Source organism: Arachis duranensis, chromosome 6 (assembly GCF_000817695.3).
Source record: "Arachis duranensis cultivar V14167 chromosome 6, aradu.V14167.gnm2.J7QH, whole genome shotgun sequence".
NCBI lineage: Eukaryota > Viridiplantae > Streptophyta > Magnoliopsida > Fabales > Fabaceae > Arachis > Arachis duranensis.
The window spans coordinates 73,966,186-73,987,264 of record NC_029777.3 but is presented as its reverse complement, the minus strand read 5'-3'; the positions used below and the strand labels follow the sequence as shown (position 1 = coordinate 73,987,264).

General features: G+C 38.3%; 1 pseudogene; it reads left to right on the top strand.

The window, feature by feature from the left end:
• Positions 1-9,904: 9,904 nt before the first annotated feature.
• On the top strand, positions 9,905-20,223 carry LOC107494102 (uncharacterized; annotated as a pseudogene).
• Positions 20,224-21,079: the final 856 nt, after the last annotated feature.

The following is a 21,079-nucleotide window of genomic DNA, read 5'->3' as shown; positions in this document are numbered from 1 at the left end:
TATATTACTTTTTGAAGGGTTGCTTGCATGTTCAATTTAATACTTTCAATAGCTTATTTACCATACATGCTATGTGTTTGTGAAAAAGCCCAGATGGCATTATGCACTTCTCTATTATACTTTATACTATTCAATGCTTGCTTTTCATAAACTCCCTTTACTATTTTATTAATTGAAATTAATTGTCAATACAAATATGGTAATTTATTACAAGTAATGCTTGGTCTATGCTACTCATGCCCTTTTCCGGCATGCCAATAAACACCTTGCATCCACTTATCTTTCGATGCACTGGCTATTTTTCATTGCTGGCTTTTCACATGTACTCGAGAGCATGTGTTAATGTCAATTACATATGTACTCGCGAGCATGTGTTAATGTCAATTACATCCTAATGTGCATCCATCACCACTCTTCCATTCTCTTCCTTACTATATATCTATTTGAATTTAATTTACTTTCTCTTCCCTTCTTCAGGATGGCCACCAAGGAAGGAAAGGAGAAAGCTACTCCCAAACCGCCGGCAAGGAAAGGAACAAAAAGAGCTCAGCTAAGAAACCACAACCCCCATCTACTTGCACATCTCAGCATGCATCGAGGACAGTGCAATCTTTAAGTGTGGGGAGGTCGATACCGATCTCCATGGGTTAGTTATTTCTTGACTCAACACCAAAAATTTTTTATTTTATTTGTTTGTTCATTGTTGCATTTGCATAATTGATTGCATATTTGTTTGATTTTTTGCATATTTTACCACTTGGTTGAAGTAATATTTTCTTTTCCAAGAAACCTTTTAAAGTATTTCACTAATTTGAATAAATTTTTTTTGTTACACTTGTTTGAAGAAATATTATATTGGAACATGGTTTAGAGCTCGAACACACAAAACCTGTAAGATTTTTGAGTCTAATTGATTGGTTGCATTTTATCAACCAATAATTTATTTTTGATGTGTGTTTTTCTCTCTAAAATTGTGATCTTTGTCTTGCTTAATTCTATATTTCCATTATTTGATGTATACATGCACTTACATGATTGAGGCCTTTGTTTCACTGAGCTCACATACCCATATGGACTTTCCTTTCATTATCCCTTGCAAACCAATTTTGAGCCTATTATACCCATTTGTTCTTTATTTTAGCACATCATCAACTCTAAGCGAAAAACAATAATGTCCTTAATTTGAATCCTTGGTTAGCTTAGACTAGTGAAAGTGCTTATGATTTAAGTGTGGGAAAATTGTGTTTGGAAACATTTGGTTTGAGAATTGAGTATGTTAGAAATTTCTGAAAATGTGGAAGAAATGTTTAGGACATGTTTATGCATTCAATAATTTAATCATATGCATTGAGAAAAACAAAAGAAAAATAATATAAAAAAAGAGAGAAAAATAAAAGAAAAAGAAAAAGAAAAGAAAAGAAAAGAAAAAAAGCAAATAAAAGGGGACAAAATGCCCCAAAGTGAGTGGTGAAAGCAATGCATATGAGTTGTACTTGAAATTAGAATGTATGAATATGTGGAAAACATAGTTAATGGATGGTTAGATGTTGTATTATGATTACATGGATTGTCTAAGTTAGGTGGAAAAGTTTAAGTTAATTAAGGATTAAGATTTCTAGTCCACTTGGCCAAATACAATCCTACCTTGACCCTAACCCCATTACAACCCTTAAAAGACCTCTTGATATGTGTATTTATGCATTAAATTAAAAGACCTATTGAAATGTGTATTTGTGCATTAAATTTTTGTTGATTTGTAGAATAAGAGCAAGTCTTAGAAAGCAAGGTTAGTAGAGAATTGAGAGAATCGAACCTTAAACACTTGAGTGATTAGAGTGTATACACTTCCAATGAGGGTTCGATGCTCGATTCTTTGTTCCCGGCTTTCATGAGCTATTTTCTTCTGCAAGTTTACTTTTACTTCATTTTTATGATTTGAATCAGCGAAATCCAGTTCATATATCTTCTTGAAAGATTTATTTATTTTTAACCAAGTAGGTAGAAACATTCTGCATGTAGTTGCATTCATATAGATAGGATTGCATTTCATATTAATCTACCATTCCTCTTCATCTTTATAGTTTCTCTTGAGCTTAGCATGAGGACATGCTAGTGTTTAAGTGTGGGGAGGTCAGGAAGCATGCAAAAGTGGAAGGAATACAAGAAGTTGGAGAAATTGCTAAGCTGTCCAGCCTGACCGCTTTGCACTCAAACGGCTATAACTTTAGCTACGGAGGTCCAAATGACACGGTTCCAGTTGCGTTGGAAAGCTAACGTCCGGGGCTTCGATTTGATATATAATTTGCCATAGCTGCTCTAACGCCAGGCAATGCGAATGCGTAGGTCACGCAGACGCGTGACTTGGCAGGAACACAACCCGCGCGGCCGCGTCACTTTTCCACGACCTGTACGTACCAGAATACGCTGGGGGCGATTTTTCAGATTATGATTGTTTTATTCTGTTTAAGATTGCTTTCAATTCAATTTAGATTTATTTTTCCCTTTCGGCTTTGGTTAAATAATTGGTGACCCTTGAGTTATCAAACTCATTGTTGATTGAAAATTGGAATTCTTCAAGAATTAATTCAAGTTCCAATAACTCTAGTCTTTCCCAAGGAAAGACTAGGACCTGAGGAATTAGAATTAATTCACCCACATAACTTACCTGTGGGAGAAGAATCAAATTCTCTTTACAATTGATAAGGATAACCAGGATAGGACTTCCTGTTTTCATACCTTGCCAAGAGTTTATTTTATAGTTATTTATTTATTTTATTTCTTCTTATGCGACATACTGCTCCCTAATTTCTAAAACCCCTAATTTACAAACTCATAACCAATAATAAGAACATACCTCCCTGCAATTCCTTGAGAAGACGACCCGAAGTTTGAATACTCGGTTATCAATTTCAAGGGGGTTTGTTACTTGTGACAACCAAAATGTTTGTATGAAAGGACTTTTGAAGGTTTAGAAACTATACTTACAACGAGGATATATCCGCAAATTTCTAAACCACGCAAAAGTTCTCTCATCATGCATCCGTCATGAAAAACAAAAATATAACACCATAAGATGAGAAAATACAAAAGAAGAAAGCATACATTGTTGGAATAAGGTAAATCACTAGAATTGAGTGAGTGAATTAGTGTGACATTAATGACAAATAAGTGTGTGAATTCTAAATTGCATGGTTTAGAACACACATTAGTATAAAGAGCTATGTCACAAAAGAAGCATGCGCTTCACTTATCCTAGTGTGCTTGAGATGCTTTAAGTAAGCTTGTAAGGTAAAACAAGCATTAGAGAGGCATGAAAGCATTCAAGTCAAACATATATGGATGCATAGAATCATGAAATACAATGCATTAGGATAAATGCACAACATCCATCAAGAGGTTGCCTAATCAAGAATAAGGCTCAAATCACATGGTGGCCAAATCATGTAATTCAAGAAGAGTTACAAGCTTGAAGTCAATTCTCATCACTTGGTATTTTTCAAAAGGTAAGCATGAAAAACTCAAAACCAAGTAGCAAAATATAACCTCAATCATAGAATCCAACAAAGATGATCTAAAAACAATTATGCTAAAATAGCATGTGGTTAATGATAAGCAGCAATGTATGGCAAACAAAGTGAGTAATCTAACACTTATAATGAAAGGGGAAATGAAATGAAAACTAAACTAAGTAACTAACTAACTAAATGGTTATAAGTGGTGTTTGGAAGTGTTGGATGATGGGTAGAAGAAGGGAGAAGGAAAGAAATGGAAAGAGGAGAAGAAAAAAAAGTGGATTGAAGGAAGGGCATCCACGCGGACGTGCACACGGTGCGCGCGCGGATGGTGGTGTAATGGACACGACGCGTACGCGCACATGGCGCATCCGCGTCGATGGCTTATTTCGAGAGTGGCGCGTACGCGCGAGTTGGTTTGTGCCTCGGGCACAGTGCGCACACAATGCGGGCATAACTCTCGGGTCAATGTATGGAGGCATGAAATTTTGCAATCTACGTGTACGCACGCATGGCACGCGCGCGTGGATGGTCCAAAACTCTTGATGCACGCGTACGCACACAGTGCACGTATGCGTGGATGGTGCTCTATTTTTCAAAATTTTTTCTATGTTTTTGCACCAATCCAAGCATTCCAAACCTCCAAACAGCTACCAAAACACCATGAAACCTTATTTAACATACTAAACTACCAATTAGACTCAACAAACTCAACAAAACATGAAATTAAACTAATTCTATTAGTATGTACAAAAGAGAAAAAATAAAAAGAATTTACCATGGTGGGGTGTCTCCCACCTAACACTTTTGTTTATTGTCCTTAAGTTGGACTTATGGGAAGCTCCTCTCAAGGTGGCTTGTGCTTGTATTCATCTTGGAACTCCCACCAATGCTTGGTTCTCCATTGTGCCCCAAGAATTCTTATGGATTGAGCCAAGTGTTGATGGAGTTCTGCACAAGCTTGGGGCTCCCAAAGTTGATCCTCTTCTTGTAATTCGGGATCCCACACTTTATTTTCACACCCGTCTTGAAGTTGATCATCATTATTAGTCCATCCGGGTGGTAGACATGATGAATTCTCAATATAGTGGCCAACAATCCTCCTAGACCCATCTAGTTGAGCACTACTCTAACCTTTATATCTCATGTTTGAAGCATCAACCATAATGAGCCTTGATTTGCAACGCCAACCACAAAACATTTTTCTTTTACGCTTCATCCCACAAAGATCCCTAAGTTGACCATCCATTTCAAGCAAGCCATACTCAAGTGGGACAATAAAGCTAATAGAAATGAGTTTTACCCACTCAAGTGAAGGAGTAGATGGCAACCTAGGCAAAGATGATTCCAAGGTTCTTGACAAAGCGTATTCCACTCCCATCCTTCTATTTCTATGGACTTTCACCTCCTCACAAGATCTCTTAATCTCAATCCTTTGTTCAATAATTTTATCTAACTCTTTTCCCTTACTTAATTCATAAATGGGAGGGTGAGAGAAATTTACCTCCACATTACTTTCCATCTCATCGGGAGAAGGTTCTTCAAGTTCAAAGGATCTACCACCACTAGAATTTGATGCTTGCTCTTCATTGCCATGGGAACTCAATTCTTGTTCTATCCCATCCAAGTCTTCATATGGAATATACCTTGGAAGGTGTGCACTTCCCTCCCTAGCATCAATTTCAATCATCTTGGAGGGATTTTCTTCAACTCTATGTTTCCCATGGAGGTTCTGTATCTCCTAAGTCTTCAACCATTTCTTCCTTTTCTTTGATAATCCTAGCTTCCTCCAATTGTTCCAACACAAAGCAACTTTCCTCATTTCCCACCGGAGTTTCTAATCTCTCCTTCATGCTATGTTCTTCATTCGATTCTCCACATGTAGCCATGGGAGTTCCTTATGTGTTCAAGCATTGGGAGGCTAATTGATTTGTTACCGCCTCCAAGGCGGCCATGAAATTTTGTACATCCCTTTTCATCTCTTCTTGCCCTTGAACAAGAACACCAAGGGTTTCATCCATTAGAGATTGGGGTGGGTGGAAGGGTTCATCATTTTGGGGGAAGGGTTCATAGTAGGAAGGTGGTTCGTTATAGTAATGATGTGGTGGTTCTATATTTTCCATTCTTTCCACTTGTTGCACAACACACTCCATTGTTGCTTGAAATTGATCCAATACTTCCTTGAGATAATCCCTTGACTCTTGTTCCTCTTGGATATCATGAGTAGGGTCATAGGGCTCTTGGATTGAAGGACATGAGTATTCTTCCATGGGAGGTTGTGGTGGAAAGTAGTATTCATCTTGTGGTTGGAAATTTTCATATATTGGAGGTGGTTCATCTTGGTAATAATATGGAGCGGGTGGCTCTTGAAAATGTTGATGTTGGAGTGGTGGTGGCTCTATGTGTGGTTCATATGGCTCATATAGTTGTTGGTAGGATGGATATTGATTAGGGTCATATGAATGTGGTTGGTGAAAAGAAGCTTGTGAGTATGGTTGAGAGTTATGTTGAGGGTATGGATCATAGGCATATGGTGGCGGTTCTTGAAAGTCACAAGGAGGTTCACCATAGCCATTGGATTGGTATGTATCATAGAATGGCTCTTCTTCATAGTGCATTGGTGGAGGTTGTTGCCATGAGGATTGGTCATATGCATATGGCTCCTCCCACCTTTGATTGTCCCATCCTTGATACACATTCTCATTGAAGTTCTCATTACCTACAACATAGTTGTAATCACACTCATAGCCAAAATGAGAATTCATGGTGAAAAGAGAAAATAAAATCAAAAGCTAATAGAAAACAAGAAAAACAAAATTCTACAACTAGCAAATAAAGCAAAAAAGCAAGATATTTACACTATTCACATATGTACAATAACCAATAACATAACACCATTGCAATTCCCCGGCAACGGTGCCATTTTGATGATTAGATTTTTGATGGTCTAGAATTTCACAAATGAATTCTCGTTGCAAGTATAGTTTCTAAACCAATCAATAATCCTTTCATACAAAAAGTTGTTTGTCACTAGTACAAACCCCTAAAATTTATAAACCGAAATATTGAACCTCGGGTCGTTCTCCCTAGGAATTACAATAAAGTGCCTTATTATTGGTTATGAGATATTTTGGGGTTTTTTTAAGATTTTAGACAAGAATTATAAATAGCAAGGAAAATAAACTAACAACTAACAAAGCTCTTGGCAAGATATGAAAATTAGAAGTCCTATCCTAGTTATCCTCCTCAATTGTGACCACAAATTGTTTCATTGCTACCACTTAGTTAACCTCTAACCATGGAGGAAAGTCAAGTGGATGAATCAATTTGATTCCTCAAGTCCTAATCAACTCCTAAAGGAAAGACTAGCTTTAGAGGCATTCAAATCAATTAGCAACTTCTAATTATCAATCAACAAAGGAATTAGATAACTCAAGAGTCACTAATTACTCTACCTAGGCTAAGAGGAACAAAATATACACTAAAACCCAACCAAACATTTCATCAAACACTTGGAAGGTACAAAAGAAAAGCAAAGCAAATTGACAACAAGAAGAGAATCTAACAACAATTATTGAAAGGGATTAACAACAACAATCAAAGGAAATACAATTATTATGAATTACCTTAAATTGGATTGAAAGAAAATAGAAGGAACAATAGTAGATCTACAACAAAATATAGAAGCAACATAAAGGAGATTACAAGAAAAGAATAGAAGAAGAATGAATGTAACAACAAAGAATTGAGAAGTAGAAGTAGAAGAAAGAGTGAATGAAAACCTAGATCTAAGAACTAAACCTAATCCTAATCCTAATCCTAGAGAGAAGTGAGGGCTTCTCTCTCTAAAACTAACTATAAACTAATCCTAATGTGTAAGAATGATCAAAAAGTCCCCTTTGCTCTTCAATCCTTGGCTTTAAATAGCAGTTTAGGCACCAAAGTTGGTTGGGATTGGGCCCCATAACTCCTCAGAATTTGTTGGGTGCGAATTCACTTAAAAATCAAGTATCAGCATCGACGCGTATGCGCACAGCACACGTACGCGTCCATGGGACATTTCGAAGGGTGCGCGTAAGCACCAGGTGCGCGTGCGCGTCCATGGGCGAGTTCAACTCTTTTGGCTTTTCATGATCTTCTCCACTTTGTATGCTTTCCTTTCACTCCTTTGATCCTTTCCTAGCCCTTTTCAACCTGAAATCACTTAACAAACAAGTCAAGGCATCTAGTGGAATCAAAGGTGAATTAAATTTAGCTAATTTAGGGCTTAGAAAGCATGTTTTCACACTTAAGCACAAATTAGGAGACAATCATGAAACCATGCTATTTCATTGTGGGTAAAAGGTCATAAAATCCCTTAAATTCAACACAAGATAAAGCCTACAAATGGGGTTTATCATGAATATGAAGATGATGTTGAGGTAGATTTTTCTCAACCTCCAATTGATGACTTGAGTGATGAGGAAGAAATCAAAGACTTAGAAGGCTTTCTGCGCCTAGTTTGGGATCCCGGAGGCTATTGGAATTGCAAACATTGGTGGAGATTTCTGGATGTGTTCAAGCATAAGCCACCATAACAAGAAGCTCACCAGAATGTCCAACTTAAGGACTTTAACTAAAAGTGCTAGGTGGGAGACAACCCACCATGGTATGATCGTTCCTTTTTCAATTTTAATTTCATTTCATTTTTTTTGTTTTTAAGTTTCATTTTATTTTATTGAACTTGGAATTATTCATAACATCCACATCAGCATTGCATTTTGCATTTTGCACAAAAAAGCGCCAAACCACGCGTTGGCATGGGCCACACGTGAGCATCGATTCCAAATCGGTGTCACCATCCAACACCCAGAAAGTTGGGCTGGAATCGTGCGGCTGGTATGCGTTAGCCACAATTTGGGCCACGCGTTCGTGTCAGTAATGCCAACGCGTCACTTTCACTTCACACACACCACGCGAAAGCGTGAGCGACGCGTATGCGTCACTTGGAGATTATTGCCCCCTCAATTGAAACAGAAGGTTGCGCCAGAATGACGCTAGTTTCTTGCGTTTGGCACGATTCTAGTTGACGTGACCGCGTGCCTTACGCGGCCACGTCATTTCCACCCACCTCTACCCACGCGTTAGCGTCAATGACGCTTTCGCGTCGTTGCACTTTCGCCCCACCCACGCTCTCGCGTAATCTATGCGTCCGCGTAGATTTAAATCCACTTACCCCCCGACGTGGAACCCTAGCCCCCTTTGGGCACGGAATTGCTGTGCCGCCTCTCAGCGCCCCCACGTCGCCACCACCACTACCACACCATCACCATCTCTCTGAGTCCTATTTCTGTTCCTCTGCCCTCCAGGTTCTGCCAAACACCAATTCCTTTCCCAGTTAGTTAGTTAGTTGCATATTTTATTTCAAATTATATTCAAATTAGGATAGTTAGAGATGCATGATTGTAGTAAATTTTAGGTGGTTAGGTAGCTAGGATGTGGTTAGTGGATTTAGGCCTGATAATTGCGCCGTTCTTGTTGCTTGTTTTCTCCGTTTCGCAATTTTGAAACTGCTGTGATGATAATGCTATTCATATGCTGTTCTTTACTGCTTAATGCTGTTGTTACACTATTCAACCTGAATTGCATTCCTTGCTGCAGATTGAGTTTGTTTCTCCGGAATTGATGTGCCTTACTATTTGTTACTCTTTTTTGCATTACTTTATTGTCATATGAACTGCTTTCTGTTACTATTTATTACCTGGGAACGTCCAATTTATAGCCGAAGAGCTGCCCAATTTTTTCCACAACTTGTTCATAATTGGCTTTGGTACTTTTGAATTCTGCACTAATTGGTTTCAACCAAGCCAATTCATGGACGAATGGGCTAGCATTCCTACTCCTTCTTGTTCCCTTCTTAGTTAAATCACATTATTGATGATTTTATTCATTTTGCTCTTCTTTTATTTATATGATTTATCATCAATAATTTGCAATATGTGCCTGAATGTGAGTTGCTTGTTCTTCAAGTTTTTGCAAATTTTTGTTAACTAGGAACCACAACACCATGCCACTTACTTTAACTTCACTTTTCAACTCTTAACTGCACTAACTTTCTAACTTCTCTTTTAGTTTTCAACTAACTACTTTCAAACCATTTCAAGGCATTATTACTGTTGTTCCTGATTAACAAGAATTTCGTATATCATAGATTTTGGGTTGTGATTTTTATTCTCTGACTTTTAACTTGCATACAGTCCAAAATTTTACATATATTTAACTCACTACATGCTTATATTGCTCTTTTATTCCTCTTTTTGCCCCTCTATGCTTATATTGCTTAAATACTATATGCTTACCTATTTTTCTGCTTTGAGTGGATAAATTATATCTTGAAACTTCTATTTTTCAGGATGTCTGATCCAAAGGGGAAAGGAAAAACTACAGCAGGCACGGGTAAAAGAAAGAGAGGAGAATCATCTACCGTCCTGTTAGATATCCTGCATGATGATTTCTGGCGTGAGAAGAACTTCTCTCCACAGGAAAAAGCAGATCAACTAGTGCCTACCACTGATCTGATTAAGTTCGCAAATCGTTACTGTGAACTAAAATATGATGTATTTGGGACTAAAAGGCACCTATACCTGGAAAAGACCCTCCGTATTCCAGGTGAACTACAATTGTACACTACAGAACAAATAAAACAGAGAAGTTGCTTCTTTCTGGAGAGGGACTTGACAAAAGTTAATGCATCCTAGGTCTGGAAATTCTATTGTAACTATTACAAGACAACCCTGGATGCAGTACAGCTCAGAGGAAAACAGATTCTAGTCACTGAGGAAGCAATTAAAGATATCCTCCAGTTCCTGCCTAAATCCAATTAGCCAGATGGTTATCAGAAGGCTGAGGAAGATATGAGATTTATGCGATTTGATTAGGAACCAGTGAAGCGAACCATATCCATTGACCTAGCTACCCTATGGGTTATGGGTAAGTCAACAGTAAACCCAAAAGGCATCAAAATCATGTATCTGAATGATGAGGCTCGCCTATGGCAGCAAATTCTGAGCAACTATGTAATGTTAAGCACTCACGAGATGGAGGTGCCAGCTGCCATGATTACTCTTATCTGGTGCGTGATGGAAGGCAAGGACTTGTACCTTCCTCGGTTCATCAGGCATTCCATGGCTAAAGTTCATGTTAGAGGGCTAGAGGCACTCTGCCCTTCCCTTATCTAATTACCGAGTTGGGCCGCCAAGCTGAGGTGCCCTGGGAGCTTGTGAATGAAAAGCCACATGTGGCCGACTGCAAGAAGATTATCCCACACAGCAGGAAATTTCAGACTTTGGGCTACAGACCACCCTTTCTCACTACCTCCGTGGAGGCAGCCATATCTTCTGCTACCCCTTCAGCACCTACGGCACCAGCTACCACCACAGCACCTCCACCTACTTCAGAGCCCGTCTACCACCTTGTGCACCGCCTATTCGAGTGCCTGGACCAGATGGAGCGCCACAACCAGCAGCGATATGAGCAGTCTGAGCGTCGCAGCAAGTGCCGCTATGAGCATTTGAAGTTAATGATCCGGTCCGGCCACCATGACATCCCCTCGGAGCCTGACACACCATTAGAGCCATTTGAGGAGGAGGCAGATGTCCAGGAGGAGCAGGCACGAGCCGAGGCTGAGCAGGTGGTACACAGAATCGTGAGTTCACACTTTTTTCACAACTCCGCGCAGCTGACCAGCAAGTGCACTGGGTCGTCCAAGTAATACCTTACGTGAGTAAGGGTCGATCCCACGGAGATTGTCGGGTTGAAGCAAGCTATGGTCATCTTATAAATCTTAGTCAGGCGGATTCAAATGGTTATGAGGTTTGATAATTAAAAGAGAAATAAAACATAAAATAGGATAGAGATACTTATGCAATTCATTGGTGGAAATTTTAGATAAGAGTATGAAGATGCTTTGTTCCCTCTGAGCTTCTGCTTTTCTATTGTCCTCATCCAATCATGCGTACTCCCTTCCATGGCAAGCTGTATGTTGGTGGATCACCGTTGTCAATGGCTACCATTCGTCCTTTCAGTGAAAACATATCCGCTATGGTTTCCCGCATGGCTAATCAGCTGTCGGTTCTCGATCATGTCGGAATAAGATCTATTGATCCTTTTGCACACTATCACTACACCCAACAGTCACGAGTTTGAAGCTCGTCATAGTCATCCTATCCCAGATCCTACTCGGAATACCACAGACAAGGTTTAGACTTTCCGGATCTCAAGAATGCTGCCAATTGATTCTAGCTTATACCACAAAGACTCTGATCTCACGGAATGGAAGGCTCTGTTGTTAGGAAAGGCAACCATGCATCGTGAACCAGGAGACCAAGAGATACACACTCAAGCTCTTACAAATAGAACGGAAGTGGTTGTCAGGCACGCGTTCATAAGGGAGGATGATGATGAGTGTCACGGATCATCACATCCATCAGGTTGAAGTACGAGTGAATATCTTAGAACAAGAATAAGTGTGAATTGAATAGAAGAACAATAATACTTTGCATTAATACATGAGGAACAGCAGAGCTCCACACCTTAATCTATAAGATGTAGAAACTTCACCGTTGAAAATACATAAGTGATGAAGGTCCAAGCATGGCCGAATGGCCAACCCCCAAAACGTGATCAAGAGATCAAAAGTGATCCAAAGATAGTCTCAAAAATGATCTAAGGATATGAATACAATAGTAAAAAGTGCTATTTATACTAAACTAGTAAACTAGGTTTACAGAAAATGAGTAACTAAGTGTAGATAGTGCAGAAATCTACTTTCGGGGCCCACTTGGTGTGTGTTTTGGCTGAGCATTGAAGCTTTCACGTGCATAGGCTCTTCTTGGAGTTTAAATGCCAGTTTTGGTGCCAGTTTGGGCGTTTAACTCCAACTTTGGTGCCAGTTCTGGCGTTTTACGCCAGAAAAAGGTCTCTAGTGGGTGTTTGGATGCCAGTTTGGGCCATCAAATCTCGGGCAAAGTATGAACTATTATATATTGCTGGAAAGCCCAAGATGTCTACTTTCCAATGCAATTGAAAGCGCGCCAATTGGGCATTTGTAACTCCAGAAAATCCACTTCGAGTGCAGAGAGGTCAGAATCCAACAACATCTTCAGTTCTTTTTCAGCCTCTGAATTAGATTTTTGCTCAGGTCCCTCAATTTCAGCCAAAAAATACCTGAAATCATAGAAAAACAAACTCATAGTAAAGTCCAGAAATGTGATTTTTGCATAAAAACTAATAAAATTATACTAAAAAGTAACTAAAACATATTAAAAACTATGTAAAAACAATGCCAAAAAGCGTATAAATTATCCGCTCATTAGCAGGCAGGACCCGATCAGACTGTGCCACACCATGAGGAGCCTCAGTAGATCCATCCAACCGATCCACAGGTCCCTCTACAGACAGAGCCTCCACTACAGCAGGCAGACCCTCATGCCACCACAAAGACACCTACAGCACACCCTTCCGGAGATGACACTTCTTCACACCTAGCTTGATTGAGCATCGAGGACGATGCTATTATTTAAGTGTGGGGAGGTTGCCATCTCTGGCGAATCTTATTTTGGTGAACTACTTTCAGACTCTTTTTATCCTATTTTGTTTATTTTCTATATTTTTATCTTATTTGTTTTTCAGTACTTGCACATTTTCTTTTGCTATATTTTTTATTACTTTATTACATTTTGCATTTTGGGCTGTATATATATCTTAGATATTTAGCTTCATTTGCACTCTTAGCTTATTAGTTGTGATATAGAAAATCTGAATTATTTAGTTTAGTTGACCCTTTTAGCATATGATAATTTGGTTTAATTGAGAATAAAGAGTAAACTAGAAACTTTAATTTTTCAGAATCACAATAATCCACACACCATATATATATATAGCAATAAATGTTGGTAAATGACAACATTTTTCAAGGAAGATACTTATTTTTATAAGAGCCATTCAAAGATTCACATTGAGTTAAATGGAAACTCTTAATTTCTACTTGCATGATATACATAACTGATCTATGGTTTTTGAGCCAAAGAACACATATCCCATGAGTTTTTGAGCTTAATTGCATGGTTATATTATTTAACCATAAGTTTTCATTCCTGTGTATTTTGCCCTTCTTCTCTATACTTGCAGACTTTACTTTGTTTCGTTCTATATGTCCAATATTCAATGTATTTACATGCATGCATATGATTGAGGCCATTATTTGCTTTTGCTCACTTATCCCAAATAGCCTACCCTTTTAAACCATCCTTTTTAGCCACCTTGAGCCTTGGTATCTCCATTTATTCTGAATTTTACCACATAACTAGCCTTAAGCAGAAAAATAAATTAATTATACCAAGGAATTGAATCTCTGGTTAGCTTAAGATAAGAGATTATGTATCAATTAAGTGTGGAGAACCGTGGGAACTTGGGTTGATAGGAAGGTATTGAATTGATAAAATATTTGAAATTTGGGTGCGTGCTCATGTAAGACCAAAATAATTAAAATACTATGTGCATTGATAAGTTGTGTTTATTTTCTCAGATTTTAAAAAAATCTGATACATGCTCGGAAAGACAACAAGGGCATTCTAAGACAAAAGGGCAGAATGGGAATTTCACACTTCCAGAGGGCCCCATCACTAGAGCACGTGCAAAGAAGCTCAAAGAGAGTTTTGGGAACCTGGCAGCGCTTGTGCATATGGAGTTACATCAAGTTCTAACCAAGGAAGAATAGGCAAGGCCCATTGGGCTAAGTCAGGACAGCAAGAAGCCCAATAATGCTTTTCGAATTCAGTAGGAGGCATAATTTATCTTTAAATTTCGAAATTCTAGACTTTTGTTTTAGTTTGTTATGTGGTCAAAAGTTTGCAAGAAGACTTATTTTAAATCTGCTATGCTTAGTAGTATTTTTAGGGATTTTAAATTTAATTCAAATCTGATCTAATCTAATAAGATCAAATCTAATTTAAATTAGTTATCATATCTTTAGGATTTTAAAATTTAAATCAAATCTGATCTAATCTAATAAGATCAAATCTGATTTAAATTAGTTATCTTATCTTTTAGTTAATTGTTAGGTGTCTATTTAAACACCTTTGGTGAGACAATTTACATAACTTTGATGAATAAATTTCAGTTGCTTTTTTTAAGCACTTTTTAGTGTGTGAGAAGTGAGGTGAGTGATTTGCTTCACTTGTTGCATGAAGAAGATTGGAGGATCCAACACTAAGGTGATCTGCGTGGTGGCTTCTTTCAGTTTTCGCCCCTCTAATCTAGGTTATCAAGGACAGGTTCTTTGAAGGTCTAGTAGGGAATCCTTTCCGGTGACCTAGGTTGCTAAGAACAGGTTTCTTAGAGGTCTAGTAGGAAAACCTTATATATCCTTTTGTAAGTAAATTCCTTATCATCTGGTATCAGTTATAGGTCGTAGGTAAGTTCTTATTTATCTACACGTTCCATGGGTCTTGTTTAATCTCTTTATTTTTATCTTCAATTTCTGCAAATTTACTTTAGATTAAAAAAACGAAAAAAATCTTCCTTAAATTCTATTACTGTAATTTCTGTTTATTCTAGTTAACAAAAAAAACGTAAAAAAAATGAAATTTTAAGTTTTCCTATTGTTTTATCTTTTCAAATTTTCCTTGGGTTCCACTTAGGATTCAATTTTGCTAGTTTTTGTCATCCTAGTATCACTCGTTGTTTCCTTTTTTTCACATACTTTAATTGTCTTCTTGTCAAGTTGAACGTTTCTATCATTCAAATTATCTTAGTTTGGTGTCTCAATTCCTCATCTTCTGAAATGCAACTTGTTAAGGCAATCCAAGAGTGGAAAAAGGCAAGAGTGGTAAGCTCATCAGAGGGTAAAAGCCACGTATTGAGTGAAACACAAGTGTCCTATTCCGAGTGATACACGTGATAAGAGTGCTGTAAGGTCTTTTTCTTTTACAGGTTCATTGATGGCTAACACTGAAGGGAACCCCGATCCACAACTAACTTTCCACTTCGACGCATTTGCCAGCATCCTTACAGGGATTCAACATCTTGATGACATGGATTCTCGAATTAACTCTTTTTCCCCTGGGCGAAAAGCACGGTCACGAGAATCTATTCATAATGATTCTATGGAGTCTGAGGAGGAGACTTCATCCAGATCCCGACATCATAGACAACCGGTAGATGTTGATAATAACCTTAATGCTATCAAGATGCGCATCCCAGAATTTAAAGGAGAAAGTGACCCTGAGGCGTACCTGGAATGGGAACACAAGGTAGAGCTCCTATTTCAGTGTCATAACTACACCGATGTAAAAAAGGTAAGGCTAGCAGCTGTCGAATTCTCAGATTATGCCCTTGTCTGGTGGGCCGAGCTGGACAAACAGAGGAGGCGGAATGGAAAACCACCAATTCTGTCTTGGGAAAAGATGAAGAAGGTCATGCGACAACGGTTTGTCCCTTGTTACTACTACAGGGAGCTACATCAATGGCTCCAACGGTTATACCAAGGTTCTAAGTCTGTAGATGAGTATCATAAAGAGATGGAGATGCTGCTAATCCAAGCAAACATAGAGGAGGAGTCTGAGGCTACTATGGCACGTTTCTTGAGTGGGCTGAACTGAGACATTGCAAATACTATAGAACATCTCCCATTTGTGACTATGGAAGACTTGGTGAACCTAGATATCAAAGTGGAAAGACAGCAAAAGGCGAAATGGGTTCCGTAATTCTACTTCAAGGTGGGATTTGAGAGGTGCTAATTTCAGGGAGAAGACTGGATCCAAACCTACCGAATCAAAGGAGACGCCCACAGAGCAGCACAGGAAGTCGCAAACACCTATTTCCACTTCTAAACCTCCTGCACGGCATCGTGATATTACCTGCTTTAAGTGCCGCGGATTAGGCCATTATGCTTCCAAGTGTCCAAATAAAAGGACCATGGTAATTAAAGCAAATGATATTTTCTCAGAATCTGATAACTTAGATGGGTATGAAGACATGCCACATGCGGATAATGCTACAGATAATGAAGATATAGTTGAGTATGCTGTTAGTGGCAAGACCCTTGTTACTAGGCGGATCTTAAATGTACAAGCCAAGGATGATCGTCTAGAACAGCGAGAGAACATCTTTCATACAAAAGTTTTATTGGGAGGTAAGGTTGGACTCATGATCATTGATGCTGGAAGTCATACAAATGTTGCTAGTTCTACTTTGATCACAAAATTGGGGTTGAAATGCACCAAACACCCTAACCCTTACAAACTGGAGTGGTTAAGTGATGTTGGTGAGTTGAAGGTTATGAAGCAAGCCCGCATACAGTTCTCTATTGGAAGATATAGTGACGAGGTACTTTGTGACGTGGTTCCCATGTAGGCTTGTCATCTACTCCTAGGCCATCCATGGCAGTATGATCGGAAGGTGGTCCATGATGGTTTCACAAACCGATACTCCTTCACTTATCTTGGGAAGAAGATTATCCTTGCACCTTTGACACCCAAAAGAAGTGTACTTGGAGCAACTGAGCATGCGTAAATCTACTAAAGAGTCTTTAGGATGTGAGAAAATTGAAAAACAAGAGGGTAAAGAGAGGACTTTGAGAGATGAAATGTGTGAGAAAATAAGTCAAGGTTTGAGTGAAAAAGAGAGTTCTAAAAGAGACGCATCTGTAGAGAGTGAGAGTGCTCATAAAATATGTTTTTATGCCAAAGAGAGGGATCTGAAGCATGCTAGTTTAGGAAAAAAAGCAGTGGTGTTAGTACGCTTTAGAGGGTCTTTACTTGCTACCATTGAAACTAACCATAACCTGCCTAGTACTTTTATTTCACTCTTGCAGGAATTTGGCGATGTATTTCCGGATGAGATGCCCTCAGGTTTACCTCCATTACGAGGCATTGAGCGTTAGATTGACTTTGTCCCCGGATCAAGCATTCCTAACCGGCCAGCTTACCGGACCAATCCTGAGGAGACGAAGGAACTACAACGGCAAGTCGAGGACCTTTTGGCTAAGGGTTTTGTGAGAGAAAGCATGAGTCCTTGTGCTGTTCCGGTACTATTGGTGCCCAAGAAGGATGGCTCATGGAGGATGTGTGTTGACTGCAGAGCTGTAAATAAGATTACGGTAAAGTATCGCCATCCTATTCCTAGACTTGATGATATACTTGATGAATTGCATGGTTCTGTTATTTTTACTAAAATAGATTTAAGGAGTGGTTATCATCAAATACGAATGAAACTTGGTGATTAATGGAAAACAGATTTCAAAACTAAATATGGTTTGTATGAGTGGTTAGTTATGCCATTTGGTTTGACTAATGCACCTAGTACATTCATGAGACTAATGAATCATGTTTTGCGAGAGTTTTTAGGTAAATTTATGGTTGTTTATTTTGATGATATCCTTATCTACGGTAAATGTCTTGATGATCATATTTTGCATGTTCAATCTGTTTTAGAGGTACTTAGAAAGGAAAAATTGTATGCTAATCTCCAAAAGTGCTCATTTTGTCTGAGTAAAGTCGTATTCCTAGGTTTTGCGATAAGTTCTGCAGGAATTGAGGTAGATGACGAGAAGGTGAAGGCTATTAGAGAATGGCCCACACCTCAAAGTGTCTCTGATGTTAGAAGCTTTCATGGTCTTGCGGGTTTTTATTAGAGGTTTGTTAAAGATTTTTCTAATATTGCTGCACCTTTAACTAAAATCATCAAGAAACATGTCAACTTTAAATGGGATTAGGAACAAGAACTTGCCTTTTAACACCTTGAAAGAATTATTGTGTTCTACCCCCATTCTTATTTTACCAGATTTTTCTAAAACTTTTGAAATCGAATGTAATACTTCCAGAATTGGTATAGGTGCTGTTTTGATGCAGGAAAAGCAAGCAATCACCTATTTCAGTGAGAAGCTGAATGGGGCCCGCCTCAACTACTCCAATTATGATAAAGAGCTTTATGCCTTGGTGCGAGCTTTGGAAGTGTGGCAGCATTATTTGCTACCAAAGGAATTTGTGGTACATACTGACCATGAATCCCTCAAACACTTGAAGGGCCAAGGGAAGCTGAACAACAGACATACAAAATGGATAGAATTCCTTGAATCCTTTCCATATGTAATCACCTATAAGCAAGGTAAAGAGAATGTGGTTGCTGATGCATTATCTAGAAGGTATTCCTTAATCACCACCCTTACTTCTAAACTGTTAGGTTTTGAGTGTATGAAGGAATTGTATGCAAATGATTCTGCTTTTGCCTCTATCTATGCTGCATGTGAACATGGTGCATATAACAAATTCTATAAGCATGATGGCTTTCTTTTTCAGGGTAATAGGATTTGTGTACCTACCTGTTCTATAGGGAGTTACTTGTTCTAGAATCACATAGTGGGGGATTTGATGGGTCATTTTGGTGTCCATAAGACTTTGGATGTTTTATCTGAGCATTTTTACTGGCCCCACATGTGTAAAGATGTTGAGAACTTTTGTGCTAAATGCATTATATATAAACAAGCTAGATCTAAATCTTTACCACATGGTTTGTATACTCCTTTACCTGTTCCTGTGCATCCATGGGTTGATATTTCTATGGATTTGTTCTTGGTTTGCCTAGAACTAGGAGAGGTCGAGATAACATTTTTGTTGTGGTAGATAGATTTAGTAAAATGGCTCATTTCATTGCTTGCCATAAAACTGATGTTGCCACACATATTGCTGACCTATTCTTTCGAGAAGTTGTGCGCTTACATGGTGTTCCTCAAACTATTGTTTCTGATCGTGATGTCAAATTCTTAAGTCACTTTTGGAAAGTTTTGTGGAGTAAGCTGGGAACAAAATTGTTATACTCAACTACTTGCCACCCTCAAACTGATGGTCAAACTGAAGTCGTAAATAGGACATTGGGAACCTTATTGCGTGCTGTTGTTGGTAAGAATTTGAAAACCTGGGAAGATTGTTTACCTTTTATTGAGTTTGCTTATAACAGGACATTCCATTCTTTTACTGGTTTTTCACCCTTTAAACTTGTCTATGGTTTTAATCTTCTCACTGTCTTGGATTTAATGCCTTTACCTTTGAGTGATCTTATTAGTTTAGATGGAGCTAGCAAGGCTAAGAAAGTTAAAGCAATACATGCAAAGGCTCATGACCTAATTGAGAGGAAGAACGAAACCACGGCTGAAAGGGTTAACAAAAACCGAAAGCATATAGTCTTCAAACTAGGAGATTGGGTTTGGGTACATTTGAGGAAGGCGAGATTTCCTACTCAGAGGAAAACTAAACTTGATGCTAGAGGGGATGGCCCATTCCAAGTGCTTGAGAAGATCAATGACAACGCCTACAAGATTGACCTACCAGGTGAGTATAATGTCTCTGCTACTTTCAATGTTTCTGATCTCTGTCCTTTTGATATTGACACAGATTCGAGGACGAATCTTTTTTAGGAAGGAGGGAATGAATCATGCTCGGAAAGACAACAAGGGCATTCTAAGACAAAAGAGCAGAATGGGAATTTCACACTTCCAGAGGGCCCCATCACTAGAGCACGTGCAAAGAAGCTCAAGGAGAGTTTTGGGAACCTGGCAGCGCTTGTGCATATGGAGTTACATCAAGTTCTAACCAAGGAAGAATGGGCAAGGCCCATTGGGCTAAGTCAGGACAGCAAGAAGCCCAATAATGCTTTTCGAATTCAGTGGGAGGCATAATTTATCTTTAAATTTTGAAATTCTACACTTTTGTTTTAGTTTGTTATGTGGTCAAAAGTTTGTTAGAAGACTTATTCTAAATCTGCTATGCTTAGTAGTATTTTTAGGGATTTTAAATTTAAATCAAATCTGATATAATCTAATAAGATCAAATCTGATTTAAATTAGTTATCATATCTTTAGGATTTTAAAATTTAAATCAAATTTGATCTAATCTAATAAGATCAAATCTGATTTAAATTAGTTATCTTATCTTTTAGTTAATTGTTAGGTGCCTATTTAAACACTTTTGGTGAGACAATTTACATAACTTTGATGAATAAATTTCAGTTACTTTTTTTAAGCACTTTTTATTGTGTGAGAAGTGAGGTGAGTGATTTGCTTCACTTGTTACATGAGGAAGATTGGAGGATCCAACACTAAGGTGATCTGCGTGGTGGCTTCTTTCAATTTCCGTCCCTCTGATCTATGTTGTCAAGGACAAGTTCTTTGAAGGTCTAGTAGGGAATCCTTTCCAGTGACCTAGGTTGCTAAGAACAGGTTTCTTAGAGGTCTAGTAGAAGAACCTTATCTATCCTTTTGTAAGTAAATTCCTTATCAAAATCCCTATGATTAATTAAATAGATAAGGGGACAAAATTACCCCAATATTAAATTTAGTGAAAGATCAATACACATGTGATAAAAAATTAAAAGAAAGGTTGATGCATGAGTATGTAATACAAAAGTGGGAAAATTAGGTAGCTAGGCATAATTTTAAAAATTGTATAGAGTATGTATATGTTAGGTGAGATTTTAGACTAATCAAGGATTCAATTTATAGCTCACTTAGCCTTATATATACACCCTCACCTTTA